The sequence below is a fragment of the Vulpes lagopus genome, chromosome 6 (assembly GCF_018345385.1).
Source record: "Vulpes lagopus strain Blue_001 chromosome 6, ASM1834538v1, whole genome shotgun sequence".
NCBI lineage: Eukaryota > Metazoa > Chordata > Mammalia > Carnivora > Canidae > Vulpes > Vulpes lagopus.
In genome coordinates, this window is record NC_054829.1 from 104,228,028 (window position 1) to 104,248,004 (window position 19,977).

Sequence of the window (19,977 nt, forward strand, 5' to 3'; positions counted from 1 at the left end):
GAAAGGGAAAGAAGGAGTTTTCAGCAGCCACACAAAATAGGATAGTAAAGAAATAGTACCGGGATCCCTGGGTGGCGCAGCGGTTTGGCGCCTGCCTTTGGCCCAGGGCGCGATCCTGGAGACCCGGGATCGAATCCCATATCAGGCTCCCGGTGCATGGAGCCTGCTTCTCCCTCTGCCTGTGTCTCTGCCTCTCTCTCTCTCTCTGTGACTATCATAAATAAATTTTTAAAAAAAATTAAAAAAAAAAAAGTAAAGAAATAGTACCAAGGGTGACTAGGTGGCTCAATCAGTTAAGTGTCTGCCTTTGGCTCAGGTCATGATCTTGGGGTCCTGGAATCAAACCCCACCCTGGGCTTCCTGCACAATGGAGAGTCTGCTTCTCTCTCTCCCTTTGCCTCTCCCATCTTCCTTGTCCTTATGTTCTCTCTCTCTCTCAAATAAAGAAATAAAATCTTAAAAAGAAAAAAAAATAGCACTATAGTGCACCACAGAATGTAAACTCCTTTATTCTCCACTTCTGCTTCTTATTACTTCTACCTCTCCCAACTAACTGATTTTTTCACAAACTGCCCAAGTGACAGGATCTAATTTGATCAGCCTATCACAATCCAATTTAGGCTACCCCTTTTGGTAAAATCTCTCATGCCAGCGTATCTTTTAAGTTGCTGGTTAACTGACAGGTGCCTCTAGGTCGGGTTGTCCATCTGGAGTCTAATCCCCTGCAACCAGGAAGTAAGGTTCTATAGTCTAAGGTAAAGCAATTAATTCATTAGAAAGCACCTATATGGGGGTTGTAGGTCTGGAAGAAACTCAGAATCATATACTCTTCTCTCACATAACAGATCTGTTTTCCCAAAGTTCCTTCTGTTGAAAATATCAATTCTTTGTAATGTGAACATGTGTTTTGTGGAAAAGGATTCTGTGATAATTCTGATTCAACAAATATTGCTAAGTGATTACTAAGTGGGAGATATAGTTCTATGCACTTAAATGTGTAGGAAATATGGGTTAAACTAAATTCTTATATGGTAAAATCCTGTTTTTAGTGTGCCATTATTATAAGCTCAAGAGAAGGGCTATGGTTTATACTGTCTCCCAAATCTTTTAAGCCAAGTTCCCTTTTTCTGAAAAGCATTTCTTAAACTTCAGATTACATGAAAGATGTATCTTGAGAAAAGCTCGATTTTATCATTGAGGTTCCAGGAAATGATGTTGTCAAGGGACACATGTGCTGTAGTAGCTAGTCTCCACAAGATATCTCCTCTCCCCTGATGAACCACCCCTGCTGATATTCACTCCCTTGTGTAGTCCTCTCCCACACTGGATCTAGGCTGATCTTATGGCTTACTATAGCTAACAGAATGCAGCAGAAATGATTGTGTCCATTCCAGGCTTAAGCCTGATAATTTAAGAAATCTTGCTACCTTGCCCAAAATCCAACATGAAGAGGCCACAGGGAGAAAGAGAGGCTCTGATACTACATGGAAAAGACCCAGTAATCCAACCAACAGGGAGAAAAAAAGCCCTAAGCATCTGACTCCAGTGGAACTATACAAGCCAAACCGCATAGTTCAATCCATCCTAGCTAAAATGACAGACATGTGAGTGAAGAAGTCATCCTGGACATTCTGGTCCTAGTAGTGAAATACATAAGCCATGGCCAAATCCCAATCCATAGAATTGTGAGGCATTATAAATGGTGGTTGTTTTAAGCCCCTGTTTTGAAGTAGTTTGTTAGACAGCAATTGGTAAACAATATATAAAAATAATTTTAAAAATTATTGCATAAACTTAATATATTGTTCCTAAATTATAAGTACATGTGTCTGTTTCAGAAATGACCTATTTTAGAGGAAATATAAGTATTTATTTATAAATACTTGAATAAGTTTGCTGTTTACTACAATCGCTTACCTTTTATTTTTGGAAATAACCACTTTATCAGTAAAAATTAAAAACCAAATAAAAGAAGTTTTGAAATATTTAATCACAGAAAAGCCAATTTAACTGCATACTTCTTGCAGTAAACAAAATTAAAATACTTTCATACAATAAGGAAGTAAGAAAAAATTGAACTTGAGGCATCCATTTGTTTATAATTGGCAAATCTAATTTAAAAGCACATCTGCTCTGTTTAGCCTGCAAATATCAATAACAATTAGGAAATTATAAATTCCTAACCTTAAAACAAAATCCAAATTTCAGTCAGGGAACTTTATCCTTTATTTATAAGTTTGGGGATACTAATTATTTACTAATTATTTACAAAGGATAAAATGTTAAACACAATCCTTCTTCCCCCCCCCTCTTTTCCCCTTCTCTTCTGCTCTGCCTTCCCCTTATTCCTAATTCTTTTCTCCCTAGATGTCCAGAAGATTGAGTAGGTCACACCGGCTTGAGTATTTGTAAGGTAAAATTCTGAGAAACCCATGCATTCATTTCAAATAAGCCACTCAAGCCCAGACCTTGTGTTACTATGTTGTCATAGCAAGCAGTCATCCCCACTTTAGGATTTGTCCCTTTCTAGGTGAGCAGTGTAGCAACCTAAAATGCATAGGATCCTAAATCAGAGCTCTTCACACCTTACATAAAAGTTGTAGTTTTTATTGGACACAACATCCAGATATTCACATGAAAATTATTCCATATAAGTATTCGAGTAAATGAAATTTATGAAAGCAAAGTTATAGAATAAGAATTTAAATATTTAGGAGTAAGTTTTTATTTTGAAATCATAGGAGCACATTTCATGATAATATGAAGAAACACACTAGATGACGGTATGTCCAATAAAACACAAAGTTAATGTTGTTAAAGGAAAAACTGGAAGGAAGGCATTGTAGAGCATCAGAAATAAATATCTTCAAACTAATGTGTCATGGTGCTTTCTACGTTTGTGTCCTCCCAAAATTCACATATTGAATCCTAATCTCCAAAGATGATGGTGTTAGTAGCTGGGGCCCTTAAGGGCTGAGGTTACGAGGGTAGAGCCCTCATGAATGGGATTGGTACCTTATAAAAAAGACCCCACCAAGATCCCTAGCCCATGTGAGTGCACAGCAAGAATGCACCAGCTACAAACAAGGCAAATGGCCTTTACCAGAAGGCAACCATGCTGGAGCCTTGATCTTAGACTTGAGATCTGGAGGCTTCCAGAACTATGAGAAATAAATGTCTATTGGTTGTAAGTCACCCAGTATGTGGCATTTTGTTATAGCAGCCCAAATGGACTAAGTGCTTATTTCTATTGTTTCTCCAGGGCATTCATTTATGTCTCAGTTTGTAATTTATGCAGAAACACAACTCAAGAACCAGAGTCCATAAATATTCAGGTATAGTTCCTTTAATGAAATATTTCCTCCCAAGATATAAATTGGTGATAATGGTCTGTTTCCTTGAATACAACAGTTCCTCTTAAGATTAGTATAGTAGGATCTGATTTATGATTAGAAGACAAAGGACAACGTACCTGGGTGGCTTAGTCAGTTAAGCGTCTGATTCTTGATCTCAGCTTAGGTCTGGATCTTATGGTCATGAGTTCAAGCTCCATGTTGGGCTCCATGCTCAGTGTAAAGTCTACTTTAAAAAAAAAAAAAAAAGGGATGCCTGGGTGGCTCAGTGATTGAGCATCTGCATTCAGCTCGGTATGATCACAGAGTCCTGAGATCGAGTCCTACATGGGGCTCCCTGCATGGAGCCTGTTTCTCCTCCCTCTGCCTATGTCTCTGCCCCTCTCTCTCTGTACCTCTCGTAAATAAATAAATAAAATCTTTAAAAATAAAAAAAAAATTTAAATTTAAAAGAAAAGGAAAAGACAGTTAAAACTAGCTATTGCAAACTAAAAGATGAAACAAAGTAAAGTAAGATACTATTGTTACTTGACAGAACTCATGAATTCTTACAGGAGATAGAGATGAAAGTCCGCCCAAAATTGTAATATTCCTCTATTAAACATGTGTTTTTATGCCCCAGCATTTACCTTGGAATAGTAAAAATATAGGAAAGAGACTGAAAGGTCAAACCTGAAGAGAATGAAGCCATGTATGTTAAAAGAAAAACAAATGCAATTAACACTATGCTGACATCCAAATACTGGGCTACAAGAAAGAGAAAAATAATTCTGTGTTATATTCAAGAGTAAACCTGGATAAAGCAAAAAATATAGAGAAATATATGTAAGTATATCTGTCATCAAATCCTAAAAAGGTCATTTCATCTGAAGAGAAATCAAGATGAATAAAATTTTTGATATATTTACTCTATTTTCTATTATCCTGTGTGTATGTGTGTTGTTTGTGTGTGCAGGGGTGGGGGAATATATGGGGTGTGGAGGTGGGAGATGAGGCTGGTATATATATACTATATAAAAACATGCCAAGTTTTTTTTCATTTGGGCACTGAGTTGGAGGTACTATAAATGTTTGTTAAAGGAGAATTTTTAGGGAAAAGTCTTTGTTTACCAATTAACTTTTATTTACCCAATAAAATTAGTGAAGTCTTTTGGTTTATAATGACTGAAATCATTTAAATGGATTTAAGCTGAAAAATTAGGCCTAGCTGGTTCTAAGTGTTCAAGGATATTTGGACTGTTTCTATCTTTCCTTTGGCTCTACTTTCCTCTGTGCCAGCTTTATAATCAGGAAAGTTTTTATCAAGAAATATCAGTTTGGGGGATCCCTGGGTAGCTCAGCAGTTTAGCGCCTGCCTTTGGCCCAGGGCTTGATACTAGAGTCCCAGGATCGATTCCCACATCAGGCTCCCTGCATGGAGCCTGCTTCTCCCTCTGCCTGTGTCTCTGCCTCTCTCTCTCTCTCTCTCTCTCTCTCTCTCTCTCTCTCTGTGTGTGTGTGTGTGTGTGTCTCATGAATAAATAGATAAAATCTTAAAAAAAAAAAAAAGAAAGAAATATCAGTTTGGTCAGCAGTAACTCCAAGGCTTATGTCCTTGCCTAGCAACCACAGATGAAAGAGAAGAGCCAGGGCAGCCCCAGTGGCTCAGCGGTTTAGCGCTGCCTTAGCCCGGGGCATGATCCTGGGGTCCCAGGATCGAGTCCCACATCAGGTTCCCTACATGGATCCTGTGTCTCCCTCTGTCTGTGTCTCTATCTGCTGTGTCTCTGCTTCTCTCTCTCTCTCTCTCTCTCTCTCTTTCTCTGTATGTCTCATGAATAAATAAATAAAATCTTAAAAAAAAAAAAACCACAGGGAAAGACTGGGGGAAGGAATGAGGAAAAGGAAAGTTGAGGGGTTCTTTACCAATGTAAGGAGGAATGAATGACCACTTGGCAACCAACATCTTCATATTAACCTGCCTAATGTTTTTTTCTTTCCTACGAAGGTACACAATGGGTGGGGTGAGGGATCAGCTATTTGTGCTTAATAGTTATCTGAATTCTAGACCAGGGAGAGTTTTATCCATTGAAAATAAAAATAGATTCAAGAAAAGGTTAAGGACTATGGAAATGACAATTAGGTCTCAGAGAGATGTACCACCTGAGCAGCTGGTCAAAGAATCATACCACTGAGGTTTTGAAGTTGTTTCTCTTTGTGTGCCTTTTCTGGTATGCCACCATCCTTTGAGAATCCTTTCTCTGCCTGGGCAATTTCCTGCCTTTTGATCCACTTCCACAAGGCAGAAGAGGCCAGAATACTCATTCTCCACACTCAGCTCACAGATGGGTTGCAGGCATGAAGCCTAGGTTCCTCCAATCACACACTCATGTGGGATATCAAACCAGAAATGAGCTAAATGACAAGGCAAGGTGAAGATTGCAGGAAATCCTTTTTTGGTTTGTTTTTGCCAAGGTGACAGTTTAGATGTCATCTTTCATTGAAAGAGGACTTTACCTTCATTTTGACTTCAGTCTATACATTTTAGCTAAGTTCTTCTTTCTAGCTTATGTTTTAAATCAGTCAAAAGACCTGATGGGCAAAGCATCTTCTGATGGGATCCCAAACTACCCTCAAGCAATAATGACTGCCCTGTAAGACTGCATAAGTGACCCCAAGACAATGATTTAACCTGAACTTCATGGCCCATGTCCCCACCTACCTTTGTCCCGCATTTCCTTACATAAATTTAGAAGTATTTGAAGACAGTCTTTGAGACATTAGTACCCTGTCTTCCAGGCGCTGGCCTCTTGGAAACAATCCATTTATTGTTTCACCACCGCTCATCTCTTTACCTTTGTATTTTGTCAGCTGTGAGTGGTCTAAACTTGCCTGTTTGGGACACCCAGAACCAGGTGAACCAGATGCACCTCAGTTACATCATGATCAGAAGATGAAGTTCTGGCATCTCATGTCTAGAGTGAGTGGCATGCATTATAGCACCCGGTTTCATTGAAGCTGTTACTGGCACAATCTCACTATGTGATTTAGGCATTGTTTTTCTGAAATGCCTCGCCTCCAAACCTGGCTCTCTAGTCCTCCAAAGATTCTCTGAGCTATCTACTTTTCCTTGAGAAGTGTCTCTTCTCTTTAAACTAGCAAGGATGTTTGTTTGTTTTTTTTTTAACTAAGACCCTCAATACAGTAACTGTACTAGTTGGCAAGGGTCGCCATAATTGCCATAGATCCACAGATTCAGTCTTAACCAACAGAAGTTTATTTTCTCACAGTGCTGGAAGCTGGAAGTCTGGGATCAGATGTTGGCAGGGACAGTTTCTTCTGAGGCCTCTCTCCTCAGCCTAGAGATGGCAGTAGAAATAGCTATTCCTTGTGCTTTCACACAGTCTTGCCTCTGTAACCATCTGTGTCCAAATTTCCTCTTAAAAGGATACCAGTCATGTTGGATTAGGGCAACCCTAGTGACCTCAAATTAAGTTAATTATCTCGCTAAAGACCTTATCTCCAAATATAATCACATGCTGAGGTACTGGGAGTTAGGACTGCAATATATGAGTTGGAGGTGGGACACAATTGATCATAGTGACCATAGTGATCAGAAGATCAAGAGTTGAGAAGAAATTTAGCACCATACTAAAGAAGAAGTCAATATATATACTTTTCAAATGAGAGTAAAATACTATAACATTTTTATATGAAAAAATATATATGTACTAAAGTTTGCCAAGAGTACAAACATAGATGTAAAAGGGAAAACTGAGCACCTGTTGGATGAGTTTACCAGTGCTAACACCAGACCCAGATAATAAAAATAAAATTTGGTCAAAATTATTTAGATAGTTGACTTAACTTTCCATCTAACGTTGCCTAGTGACTTCAGCCTAAGCTCTGTAGTTATTTTAAAAGGAAGAATAGTACATGGATTAAGAGCATGGATATTGGAGCCAGTTCCTTGGTTTAGACAAATCACAGCTTGTATCTCAATTTTTCATCTTTAAGTGGGAGTTACTAACAGAATGATTATATAGAAGTCAAATATGTATTACATTCCAAAGCACTTAGAATAACTGGCACTCACTAAACCCTCAACAAGTGGGAGATTTTATCTAAAAAAGAAAAAAATCCCTCAAAAGTTGTAAAAATAAAATACATTTTATTTTTTTAATTTCCCATCCAATATATATCAATGACCAATTGCACTATTTTCCTATCTCTTCAAAGACTTGACCCTCAACCTTCTCCTCACATTTTTTTTTATTCTTCCTAAAAGATCCTGTGTAATTGCCATTTTCTCCTTCCGTTGTCTACCCTCACTCATTTCTATCCTCACATATATATACACATACATCTTTAGTAACCTCTTATTTTTTTTAATTATAAAAACTGCTCAGTTACCTCAGGAAACTCTCTCTTGATCTCTGGCTCCAAAGTCAGAGTCAAGATGTTAAATACATTTTGAAATAATCTGTCTAGATTACACTAATTTTCTGGGATCAATTCTAAAACTGAACACTAGATGGCGACATTCCTAAATTGTGCTGTTTTCCTAAGGCTGGGTTGGGAGTATATAATTCTTGAATTTCTGAAATATTTTGGCTTTGTTTTAAAAATAGAATAAGCCTTTGGATATCTCCATAAAGGAACTCTCCAGTGGCTCATTTTTTTTCCAGTGGCTCATTTTTAAAAATTAATTATTCTCGTTCTTACCGTGTATGATCACTAATTTTTCCCTTCTAAAAAGAACGGGTGAATCTTGCTTGTTTTTTTCCTTAAAATAATAGAAATATAAGTTGTGTCTTTTTAAATTATGTTAGATTCTATATGTGGAATTGTAGGTAAATTTAGTTCTCTGACATAACAAATAAGTATTTATTTAACTCACAGGGATCCAGAAATGATATTTTACATGATAGACATAACAGAAGGATATGCACATTTTTCTCCCTTTCTTTATGTTTTTCTTATGGAATTTTGAGCTCAGAGATGAGAAAATAATAGAAAATAATAGCTATTAATTTCCTCATAGTAAGGATGAGAAGTGCATTTTCTTTGAAAAGGGAATTATATAAATCTTCTAATTTTCCTTAGGAAATTAAAATATTAACTGGGATCACATCTCTTCTGAAATGTAAAATTTATTAAATAAAAGCACATTTATTGTTAAGGCAAGGAGATTTTATGTATTTATTTATTTATTTTTCTATATTTTTTTAATTGGGAGTTCTATATGCCAACATATAGCATAACACCCAGTGCTCATCCATCAAGTGCCCCCCTCAGTGCCCCTCACCCAGTCACCCCAACCCCCTCCCCCCCCGCCCACCTCCCCTTTTACTACCCTTTGTTCATTTCCCAGAGTTAGAGTCTCTCATGTTCTGTCACCCTCTCTGATATTTCCCACTCCTTTTCTCTCCTTTCCCCTTTAATCCCTTTCACTATTTTTTATATTCCCCAAATGAATGAAACCATATAATGTTTGTCCTTCTCCGATTGACTTACTTCACTCAGCATAATACCCTCCAGTTCTATCCACGTCAAAGCAAATGGTGGGTATTTGTCGTTTCTAATGGCTGAGCAATATTCCATTGTATACATAGACCACATCTTCTTTATCCATTCATCTTCCGATGGACACTGAGGCTCCTTCCACAGTTTGGCTATTGTGAACATTGCTGCTGCTATAAAGATTGGGGTGCAGGTATCCTGCCATTTCACTGCATCTGTATCTTTGGGGTAAATCTCCAGTAGTGCAATTGCTGGGTCATAGGGCAGTTCTATTTTTAACTCTTTGAGGAACCTCCACACAGTTTTCCAGAGTGGCTGCACCAGTTCACATTCCCACCAACAGTGCAGGAGGGTTCCCCTTTCTCCACATCCTCTCCAACATTTGTTGTTTCCTGTCTTGTTAATTTCACCATTCTCACTGGTGTGAGGTGGAATCTCATGGTGGTTTTGATTTGTATTTCCCTGATGGCAAGTGATGCGGAGCGTTTTCTCATGTGTTTGTTGGCCATGTCTATGTCTTCCTCTGTGAAATTTCTGTTCATATCTTTTGCCCATTTCATGATTGGATTGTTTGTTTCTTTGCTGTTGAGTTTAAAGTTCTTTATAGATCTTGGATACTAGCCCTTTATCTGATATGTCATTTTTTCTCCCATTCTGTAGGTTGTCTTTTAATTTGTTGACTGTTTCTTTTGCTTACAGAAGCTTTTTATCTTGATTAAGTCCCCAGTAATTCATTTTTGCTTTTGTATCCCTTGCCTTCATAGATGTATCTTGCAAGAAGTTGCTGTGGCCAAGTTCAAAAAGGGTGTTGCCTGTGTTCTCCTCTAGGATTTTGATGGAATCTTGTCTCACATTTAGATCGTTCATCCATTTTGAGTTTATCTTTGTGATGGTATAAGAGAATGGTCCAGTTTCTTTCTTCTGCACGTGGCTGTCCAATTTTCCCAGCACCATTTGTTGACGACACTGTCCTTTTTCCAGTGGATAGTCTTTCCTGCTTTGTTGAATATTAGTTGACCATAGAGTTGAGGGACCATTCTCAGGGTTCCACTGATCTATGTGTCTGTTTTTGTGCCAGTACTACACTGTCTTGATCACAGCTTTGTAGTACAACCTGAAATCCGGCATTGTGATGCCCCCAGCTCTGGTTTTCTTTTTCAATATTCCCCTCGTTATTTGGGGTCTTTTCTGATTCCACACAAATCTTAAGATGATTTGTTCCAACTCTCTGAAGAAAGTCCATGGTATTTTGATAGGGATGGCACTGAATGTGTAAATTGCCCTGGGTAGCATTGGCATTTTCACAATATTAATTCTGCCAATCCAAGAGCATGGAATATTTATCCATCTCTTTGTGTCTTCCTCAATTTCTTTCAGAAGTGTTCTGTAGTTTTTAGGGTATAGATCCATTACCTCTTTGGTTAGGTTTATTCCTAGGTATCTTATGCTTTTGGGTGAAATTGTAAATGGGATTGACTCCTTAATTTCTCTTTCTTCAGTTTCATTGTTAGTGTATAGAAAAGCCACGGATTTCTGGGCATTGATTTTGTATCCTGCCACACTGCTGAATTGCTGTATGATTTCTAGCAATCTTGGGGTAGGGTCTTTTGGGTTTTCTATGTACAATATCATGTCATCTGCAAAGATGGAGAGTTTGACTTCTTTTTTGCCTATTTGAATGCGTTTTATTTCTTTTTGTTGCCTGATTGCTGAAACTAGGCCTTCTAGTACTATGTTGAATAGCAGTGGTGAGAGTGGACATCCCTGTCGTGTTCCTAATCTTAGGAGAAAGGCTCCCAGTGTTTCCCCATTGAGAATGATATTTGCTGTGGGCTTTTCATAGCTGGCTTTTAAGATGCTGAGGAATGTTCCCTGTTCCCTCTATCCCTACACTCTGAAGAGTTTTGACCAGGAATGGATGCTGTATTTTGTCAAATGCTTTCTCTGCATCTATTGTGAGGATCATATGGTTCTTGTTTTTTCTCTTGATGATATCATCTATCACATTGATTGCTTTACGAGTGTTGAACCAGCCTTGCACCCTGGGGATAAATCCCACTTGGTCGTGGTGAATAATCTTCTTAATGTATTGTTGGATCCTATTGGCTAGTATCTTGTTGAGAATGTTTGCATCTGTGTTCATCAGGGATATTGGTCTATAATTCTCCATTTTGGTGGGGTCTTTGTCTGGTTTTGGAATTAAGGTGATGCTGGCCTCATAGAATGAGTTTGGAAGTATTCCATCCCTTTTTACCTTTCAGAACAGCTTTAGTAGAATAAGTATTGTTTTTTCTTTAAGCGTTTGATAGAATTCCCCTGGGAAGCCATCTGGTCCTGGACTTTTGTGTCTTGGGAGGTTTTTGATGACTGCTTCACTTTCCTCCCTGGTTATCGGCCTGTTCAGGTTTTCTATTTCTTCTTGTTTCCATTTTGGTAGTTTGTGGTTTTCCAGAAATGCGTCCATTTCTTCTAGCTTGCCTAATTTATTGGCGTATAGCTGCTCATAATATGTTTTGAGCATAATCGTTTGTATTTCCTTGGTATTGGTTGTGATCTCTCTTTTTCATTCATGATTTTATTAATTAGAGTCTTTTCTCTTTTGTTTTTAATAAGGCTGGCTAATGATTTATGTATCTTATTAATTCTTTCAAAGAACCAACTCCTGGTTTTGTTGATCTGTTCTACAGTTCTTCTCGTCTCTATTTCATTGAGTTCTGCTCAAATCTTTATTAACTCTTCTTCAGCTTTGTGTAGGTTTTATTTGCTGTTCTCTCTCCAGTTCCTTTAGGTGCAAGGTTAGCTTGTGTATTTGAGTTTTTTCCAATTTTTTAGGGATGCTTGTATTGAGATGTATTTCCCTCTCAGGACACTTTTGCTGTATAAGATTTTGAACAGTTGTATCTTCAATCTCATTAGTTTCCATGAATCTTTTTAATTCTCTAACTTCCTGGTTGACCTTTCATCTTTTAGCAAGATGGTCTTTAACCTCCACATGTTTGAATTTCTTTCAAATTTCTTCTTATGATTGAGTTCAAGTTTCAAAGCATTATGGTCTGAAAATATGCAGGGGACAATCCCAATCTTTTGGTATCGGTTGAGACCTGATTTGTGACCCACTATGTGTTCTATTCTGGAGAAAGTTCCATGTGCACTTGAGAAGAATCTGTATTCAGTTGCATTTGGATGTAAAGTTCTGTAAATATCTGTGAAATCCATCTGGTCCGTGTATCATTCAAAGCTCTTGTTTCTTTGGAGATGTTGTGCTTGAATATATGTCATTTGCAGGAAGTGCTATATTGAAGTCTCCTACTATTGGTGTATTATCATTTAAGTATGTCTTTAGTTTGGCTATTAATTGATTGATATACTTGGCAGCTCCCACATTCAGGGCATAAATATTCATGATTGTTAGGCCCTCTTGTTGGATAGATACTTTAAGTATGATATAGTGTCCCTCTTCATCTCTTACTACAGTCTTTGGGATAAACTTTACCTGAAAATGAGGATTGCTACCCCTGCTTTCTTTTGAGGATGATTTGAATGATAAATGGTTCTCCAACCTTTTATTTTCAGGCTGTCGTGTCCTTAGGTCTAAAATGAGTCTCTTGTAGACAGCAAATAGATGGGTCTTGCTTTTTTATCTAGTCTGAAACCCTGCGACTTTTGATGAGATCATTAAGCCCATTCACGTTCAGAGTTACTATTGAAAGATATGAATTTACTGTCATCATAATACCTATTCAGTCCCTGTTTTTGTGGGTTATTTCTTTGGGCTTCCTCTTTCTTTTACAGAGTCCACCTAAACATTTCTCATAGAGCTGGTTTGGTGGTCACATATTCTTTCAGTTTCTGCCTATCTTGGAAGCTCTTTTATCTCTCCTTCTATTCTGAATGAGAGCCTTGCTGAATAGAGTATTCCTGGCTGCATTTTCTTCTCATTTAAGACATGAATATATCCTGCCAGCCCTTTCTGGCCTGCCAGGTCTCTGTGGAGAGGTCTGCTGTTAATCTAATATTTCTCCCCATATAAGTTAAGGATCTCTTGTCTCTTGCTGCTTTAAGGATTTTCTCTTTATCTTGGAATTTGCAAGTTTCACTATTAGATGTCAAGGTGTTGAATGGTTTTTATTGATTTTAGGGGGGATCTCTCTATCTCCTGGATCTGAATGCCTGTTTCCCTCCCCAAGTTAGGGAAGTTCTCAGCTATGATTTGTTCAGATATGCTTTCTGGTCCTCTGTCCCTTTTGGCGCCCTCTGGCACCCTAATTAAATGTAGATTTTTCTTTCTGAGGCTGTCATTTATTTCCCTTAACCTTTCCTCATGGCCTTTTCAGTGTTTTTCTCTTTTTTCCTCAGCTTCCTTCCTTGCCATCAACTTGTCTTCTATGTCACTCACTCTTTCTTCTACCTCATTAACCCTCATTGTTAGGACCTCCAGTTTGGATTGCATGTCATTTGACTTTTAATTTCAGCCTGATTAGATCTAGATTCTGCAGTCATGAAGTCTCTTGAATCCTTTATGCTTTTTTCCAGAGCCACCAGTAGCTTTATAATTGTGCTTCTGAATTGGCTTTCTGACATTGAATTGTAATCCAAACTCTGTAACTCTGTAGCAGAGAGTACTGTTTCTGATTCTTTTGTGGTGATTTCTTCTTTCTAGTCATCTTGCTCAGTGCAGAGTGGCTTGTTAGAAGCACAAACTCTTCTCTCTGTAGCATTCCAGCTGTTCTCTCTTTAAATCTCAGGTCAAACTCATAGGTTTTCAGGATGATTTGAAAGTTATCCTATGACTTTAAGTTTAGCAGGTCTACTGCCTTGAATCCTCAGTCCTTGAGGACATGCACTATTTAAACCCCTTCAATATGCAATACTTTCATCTGCCTTGCACCTTACATTCTTACTGAGAAACACTCTTCCTGGGATCTTGACCTGAAGACATCATTAAGAAAATAAAGAGACGCACAGCAGAAAGAGTCATGCCCTTGTCCCAGGGAAGCCTCAGCAAGGAGCTTTTAATACGAAGTTCATTTAGGACTCCAGGAGGAAAAGGACAAAGGATATGAACAGTAAACTAAAGAAGAAATGGAAAAAGCCACCTCCCACATGAAGAAAGTTGAAAATTAAAAGCATTTAAAAAAGCAAAAGTGGGACACCTGGGTGGCTCAGCAGTTGAGCATTTGCCTTCAGCTCAGGGTGTGATTCCTGGGTCCAGGGATCAAGTCCCACCCACATCAGCTTGCCTCTCCCTCTGCCTATGTCTCTGCCTGTGTCTCTCATGAATAAAAAAACTAAAAATCTTTAAAAAAAAAAAAAAAAAAAGCAGGGCAGCCCCGGTGGCGCAGCGGTTTAGCGCCGCCTGCAGCTAAGGGCGAGATCCTGGAGGCCCTGGATCGAGTCCCACATCGGGCTCTCTGCGTGGAGCCTGCTTCTCCCTCTGCCTGTGTTTCTGCCTCTCTCTCTCTCTGCATCTCTATAAATAAATAAAATCTTTAAAAAACAACAACAACAACAAAAGTAAAATTTCTTTATCTAAAAACATAGATAAAGGGAGTCCCGGGATCAAATCCCACGTCCAGCTCCCTGCGTGGAGCCTGCTTCTTGCTTCTCCCTCGGCCTGTGTCTCTGCCTCTCTCTCTCTTTCTCTGTGTCTCTCTTATTTACTTATTCATGAGAGACACAGGCCGAGGGAGAAGCAGGCTCCACGCAGGGAGCCCGATGTGGGACTCGATCCCCGGTCTACGGGATCACGCCCTGGTCTGAAGGTGGCGCTAAACCGCTGAGCCACCCGGGCTGCCCAAATAAATAAAATCTTTAAAAAAGAGAATTATTAAAAAATAAAAATAAAAACAATGCTTGGTTTCCCCCCTCCTTATATTGATTAATAGAATATAGTGTCAGCTCAGTTCAAAATCCCAGCTCAGAAATTGGCCTGCTACGTGATCCTGGTCAGATTTTTTTTACCTCTCTTTGCTGCAATTTCCTAACCTGTGAAATGGGATTAATCTGGAAAATGAGGGCTAAATGAGTTAATATAAGTAAAGTTCTTAAAAGAGTACTTCATTGAAATGATAGTACTTCAGGAATATGGGGTTAAATAAAATATATTATTTTTTAAATGTTTTAAAGAGTACTTGGCACATGTTTATCTAATATATGTAGCAGTAATGTTAGCACTATATAAATGTTACCTAATATAACAATTCTAACTTAAACACAGATTGAGGGATCCCTGGGTGGCACAGCGGTTTAGCGCCTGCCTTTGCCCCAGGGCGCGATCCTGGAGACCCAGGATCGAATCCCACGTCGGGCTCCCGGTGCATGGAGCCTGCTTCTCCCTCTGCCTATGTCTCTGCCTCTCTCTCTCTCTCTCTCTGTGACTATCATAAATAAATAAAAATTAAAAAAAAAACCACAGATTGAAGGTTTGGATATAGAATATATACTGAAACAATGAAATTATTTAAATTACAATGGAATTAAACAATGAAATTAAAGGTAAGCAGGCAATACGAGACCAATAGGAATAATCTGATCTAAAAAAGAAGCAAAGGATTTTCTAGAAATGTAATTATTAAATTAGAAAAAAATCAATAAGAAGATTAAACAGGTTTTAAGACACCTAGATATAAGGGCAGCTGGGTGGCTCAGTGGTTGAGCAGCTGCCTTTGGCTCAGGTCGTGATCCCAGGGTCCCCACAAGGAGCCTGTTTTTTTCTCTGCTTATGTCTCCACCTCTCTATCTGTGTCTCTCATGAATAAATAAAATATTTTTTAAAAGACACATAAAAATAAATTCAGATATATCAATAATCATCATAAAAATAAATGAACTAAACTCACCAGTTAAATGATAGATTGCTCAATTGTATTAGGAAATCCAGTCAAATACTGTTTAGAAGAGAGGGACATAAAACATAAGGACATATAAAAGTTGAAAGTAAAAGTAAGTGAAAAGACATACTTGGCAGGTATTAGCTAAAGGAAAGTTTGATGGCATGTTAGCATTGAAATAGGTTTTATGACCAAACAGAAATCAAAAAACCCAAAAAATTATTAAACAAGATTGAGTTCATCAAGAGTATATAATAATTTTAATTTTGTATGTGTCTGATAAGACAGGCTTAAAAATATAGAACAATAAGTAATAGAATTATAGAAAGATACTAACAAATCTACCACATAATCCAAGGTTTCAGTATCCATCCATTAACTTTACTCAGTGAATATATATGGGTGCCTGCATGCTAAGAAGTCCTACTTATTGGTTATACGGCTATGAATAAAACAAACAAACAAAAAAATCCTCAAGTTTTTTGTAGCTCTTTTTATAATGGAAGGAGAGAACAAAATATACAACTAAACAAAACCTTGTAAAAATATACCCCAAATCTCATGAATTCTGAGATTATGGAATGGAAAATTTGCTTCCATCTACCAACAGAACCCCGCAGGTAGAACAAAGGAAGGATGGAGACTAAAGCTTTTATCTTCTGAGGTTGGGAAATGGTATCTGGGACAGGTAGAGTGGGGGGAGCCAAGCAGAAAAATAACATGAAACCCAGAGGGGAGGTGTTCAGTAATCTCCCAACTCAATATTCCCAAAGTGGGCCCAGAAAACTGGCACGCTTGAGCCAGGAATTTCCTGGAACCATTGAGGCTTTCCTGAAGTCCAATCAGCTACAGACGGAGTTGCTCCCAACAATGTGTAAGCTGGAATGGATAATCACCACCAGATGGTGCCAAACTGTGTGGGGACCAGGATGGATGCGGACATTGAAGCAACAGCCTCAGCACTGTGCAGGCTTTCCTACTCATTTTGTTAATCTTACTCTGAAAGACAGGAAGAAATAAAGACAAGGTTGGAAAAAAAGACAAAGGATTTCATTATTTCACAAATGATAACGATAATCTCCTTAAAAATCTAAAAGACAACTTACAATAAGACATACGAGTTTACTGTGAGATCAATATGCAAAACTCAACTGCATTTCTATAAAATCTGATAAGCACTCAGCAAACGTTTCTATAACAAGCACATAAAAAACATAATTTAAAAAGATATTCCATTTAAATAGCTCAAATATAAGATGTTTAAAATTAAATCTACTAGATGTATAAGGCCAGTACAGGACAAAAGAAACTATGAAATATTATAAAAGGACACTCAGAAGACCTAAATGAATGGAGAAATATGCTATGTTTGTGGAAAGGAAAGTTCAACTTTTTTTTATTTTTTATTTTTTATTTTTTTCAACTTTTTTTTAAAAAGTGAGGTCTCATCAATGTGCAGAAATCTGTTGCATTTCTATATGCCAATAATGAAGCAGCAGAAAAAGAAATCAAGGAATCAATCCCATTTGCAATTGCACCAAAAACTAAGATATCTAGGAATAAACTCAACCAAAGAGGTAAAAGATCTGTACTCTTAAAACTATAGATCACTTATGAAAGAAATGGAAGAGGACATAAAGAAATGGAAAAGCATTCTGTGCTCATGGATTGGAAAAACAAACATTGATAAAACATCTATACTACCCAAAGCAATCTACACCTTTAGTATACTCCCTATGAAAATACCACCAGCATTTTTCACAGAACTAGAACAAACAACCCTAAAGTTTGTATGGAACCACAAAACCCTGAATAGCCAAAGCAATTTTGAAAAAGAAAAACAAAACTGGAGGCATCACAATTCTGGATTTCAAGATCTGTTACAAAGCTGTAGTCAAGACAGTATGGTACTGGCACAAAGACATATAGATCAATGGAACAGAATACAGAATCCAAAAATGGACCCAAAACTAAATGGTCAACTAACCTTCGACAAAGCAAGAAAGAATATCCAATGGAAAAAAGACAATTTCTTTTTTGGTGTGGGGAAAACTGGATAGCAACATGCAGAAGAATGAAACTGAACACTTTCTTATATCATACACAAAAATAAATTCAAAATGTATGAAAGACCTAAATGTGAGATAGGAATCCATCAAAACTCTAGAGGAGAACACAGGCAGAAACCTCTTTGAGCTCAGCCACAGCAACTTCATGCTAGACACATCTCCAAAGGCAAGGGAAAAAAAGTAAAAATGAACTATTGGGACTTCATCGGGATAAAAATGTTCTACACAGCAAAGGAAGCAATCAACAAAACTAAAAGGCAGCCTATGGAATGGGAGAAGATATTGGCAAACAACGTATTTGATAAAGGGTTAGTATCCAAAATCTATAAAAAACTTATAAACTCAACACCCAAAAAACAAATAATCCAATTAAGAAATGGGTGAAAGGGGCAGCCCGTGTGGCTCAGCGGTTTAGCGCCGCCTTCAGCCCAGGGCGAGATCCTGGAGCCCCGGGATCGAGTCCCACATCGGGCTCCCTGCATGGAGCCTGCTTTTCCCTCTGCCTGTGTCTCTGCCTCTCTCTCTCTGTGTGTGTCTCTCATGAATAAATAAATAAAATCTTAAGAAAAAAAAAATGAGTGGAAGATGTGAATAGACACTTTTCCAAAGAAGACATCCAGATGGCTAATGGACACATGAAAAGGTGCTCAACATCACTCATCATCAGGGAAATACAAATCAAAACCATGATGAGATACCACCTCACACTTGTCAGAATGGCTAAAATTAACAAATCAGGAAATGACAGATATTGACAAGGATTCAGAGAAAGAGGAGCCCTCTTGCACTGTTGATGGGAATGCAAACTGGTGCAGCCACTCTGAAGAACAGTATGGAGGTTCTTCAAAAAGTTTGTTTATAGCCCCATTATCAACAATAGCCAAACTATGGAGAAGAGCCCAAATGTCCATCGACTGATGAATGGATAAAGAAGACGTGGTATATATATACACAATGGAATATTACTCAGCCACCAGAAAAAGAAATTTTGCCATTTGCAACGATGTGGATAGAGCTAGAGTGATTATACTAAATGAAATAAGTCAGTCAAAGAAAAATACTATATGATCTCTTCATATGTGGAATTTAAGAAACAAAACAGATGAACATATGGGAAAGGGGAAAAGGAGAAAAGAAGGGAAACAAGCCATAAGAGACTCTTAATGATAGAGAAAACTCCAGGGTAGTTGGAGGGAGGTGGGTTGGGAATGAGCAAGATGGGTCATGAGTATTAAAGAGGGCACTTGTGATGGGCACAGTGTATTGTATGTAAGTGATGAATCACTGTATTCTACTCCAGAAACCAATATTGCACTGTATGTCACTAACATTTAAGTTACAAAAAAATTAAGTGCTAGGGTCAGGGCCAATTACACTGTTACATTGGTTCATGTGGTCTTTAGCACACCCCTCTGCAATGGGTGTTACCACATTTTGCAGGTGAGGAACTTGAGGTGAAGAAAGTTGCGCTGAGCCCCATATCAGTGATCTGTAGAAGTGGGACTCCCACTCTGCCAAGCACAAACCCAGGATCGATCCTGATTCAGCTACTTCCTGTTTTTCCAGCCACCAGCAGTTTGTGGGTCACTTAAATCTGAGGAGTCACAGTTTCTTCAGGTGGACATAATAAGGAGGTCCACAAAATTTAGCAAGAATTACCATGTGGCATTGCTTAGACTAGCAGCAATAAACAAAATAACAAAACAAAAACCCTACCTGAAATGTCCACTAGAAGCTGATTTACTGAGGTGATGTGGTGTATATTATATGGTGAAGTATATTAAATTAAGTCAACTAAATAAATTAATATATTCAATTTCATAATTAAATATATTGAATTAAATTGGATGTATTAAGTGTTGACAGCACAAGATGCTCATAATAAAACTTAAGTTACAAAAAAGTACTTACTGGGTGACTTTTGGGTTAAATATGATAATAAATATAACTAATATCTATACAAATATAAATAATACAATAAAAATGAATTCTCCCAAAATTGACCAGTAGAGCTAATATAATTCCAGGTATCAACAGAAGTTTTTGTGAAACGTGACAGCTGATATTGATATGTTATATGGCAAAGGGAAGTATCCAAGGCACTCCTTAATAATAAGAGGAAACTTGGCCAACCAGACACTGAAACTAATGATGAAGTCATGATAATTGATAGTGTTGCTTTGGCAAAGGGAAAACCAAATGACTAGTTGAACAAGAGAGCCC

At 37.9% G+C, this 19,977-nt stretch overlaps 1 protein-coding gene and 1 long non-coding RNA gene across 5 annotated transcripts in view; one reads left to right on the top strand and one right to left on the bottom strand.

Annotated features, from left to right (window-relative positions):
• Positions 1-19,977, bottom strand: part of PAPSS1 (3'-phosphoadenosine 5'-phosphosulfate synthase 1) — a 185,037-nt gene that overhangs the window by 109,850 nt on the left and 55,210 nt on the right. The gene's annotated exons all lie outside the window — the stretch shown is intronic.
• The window catches only part of LOC121493775, a 41,892-nt gene that overhangs the window by 13,467 nt on the left and 8,448 nt on the right, over positions 1-19,977 (top strand). For all 4 annotated transcript variants that reach the window (XR_005988551.1, XR_005988554.1, XR_005988553.1 and 1 more), the window contains one exon: positions 6,204-6,312. This is a non-coding gene — a long non-coding RNA (uncharacterized LOC121493775). The remainder of the gene's footprint in view (positions 1-6,203; positions 6,313-19,977) is intronic.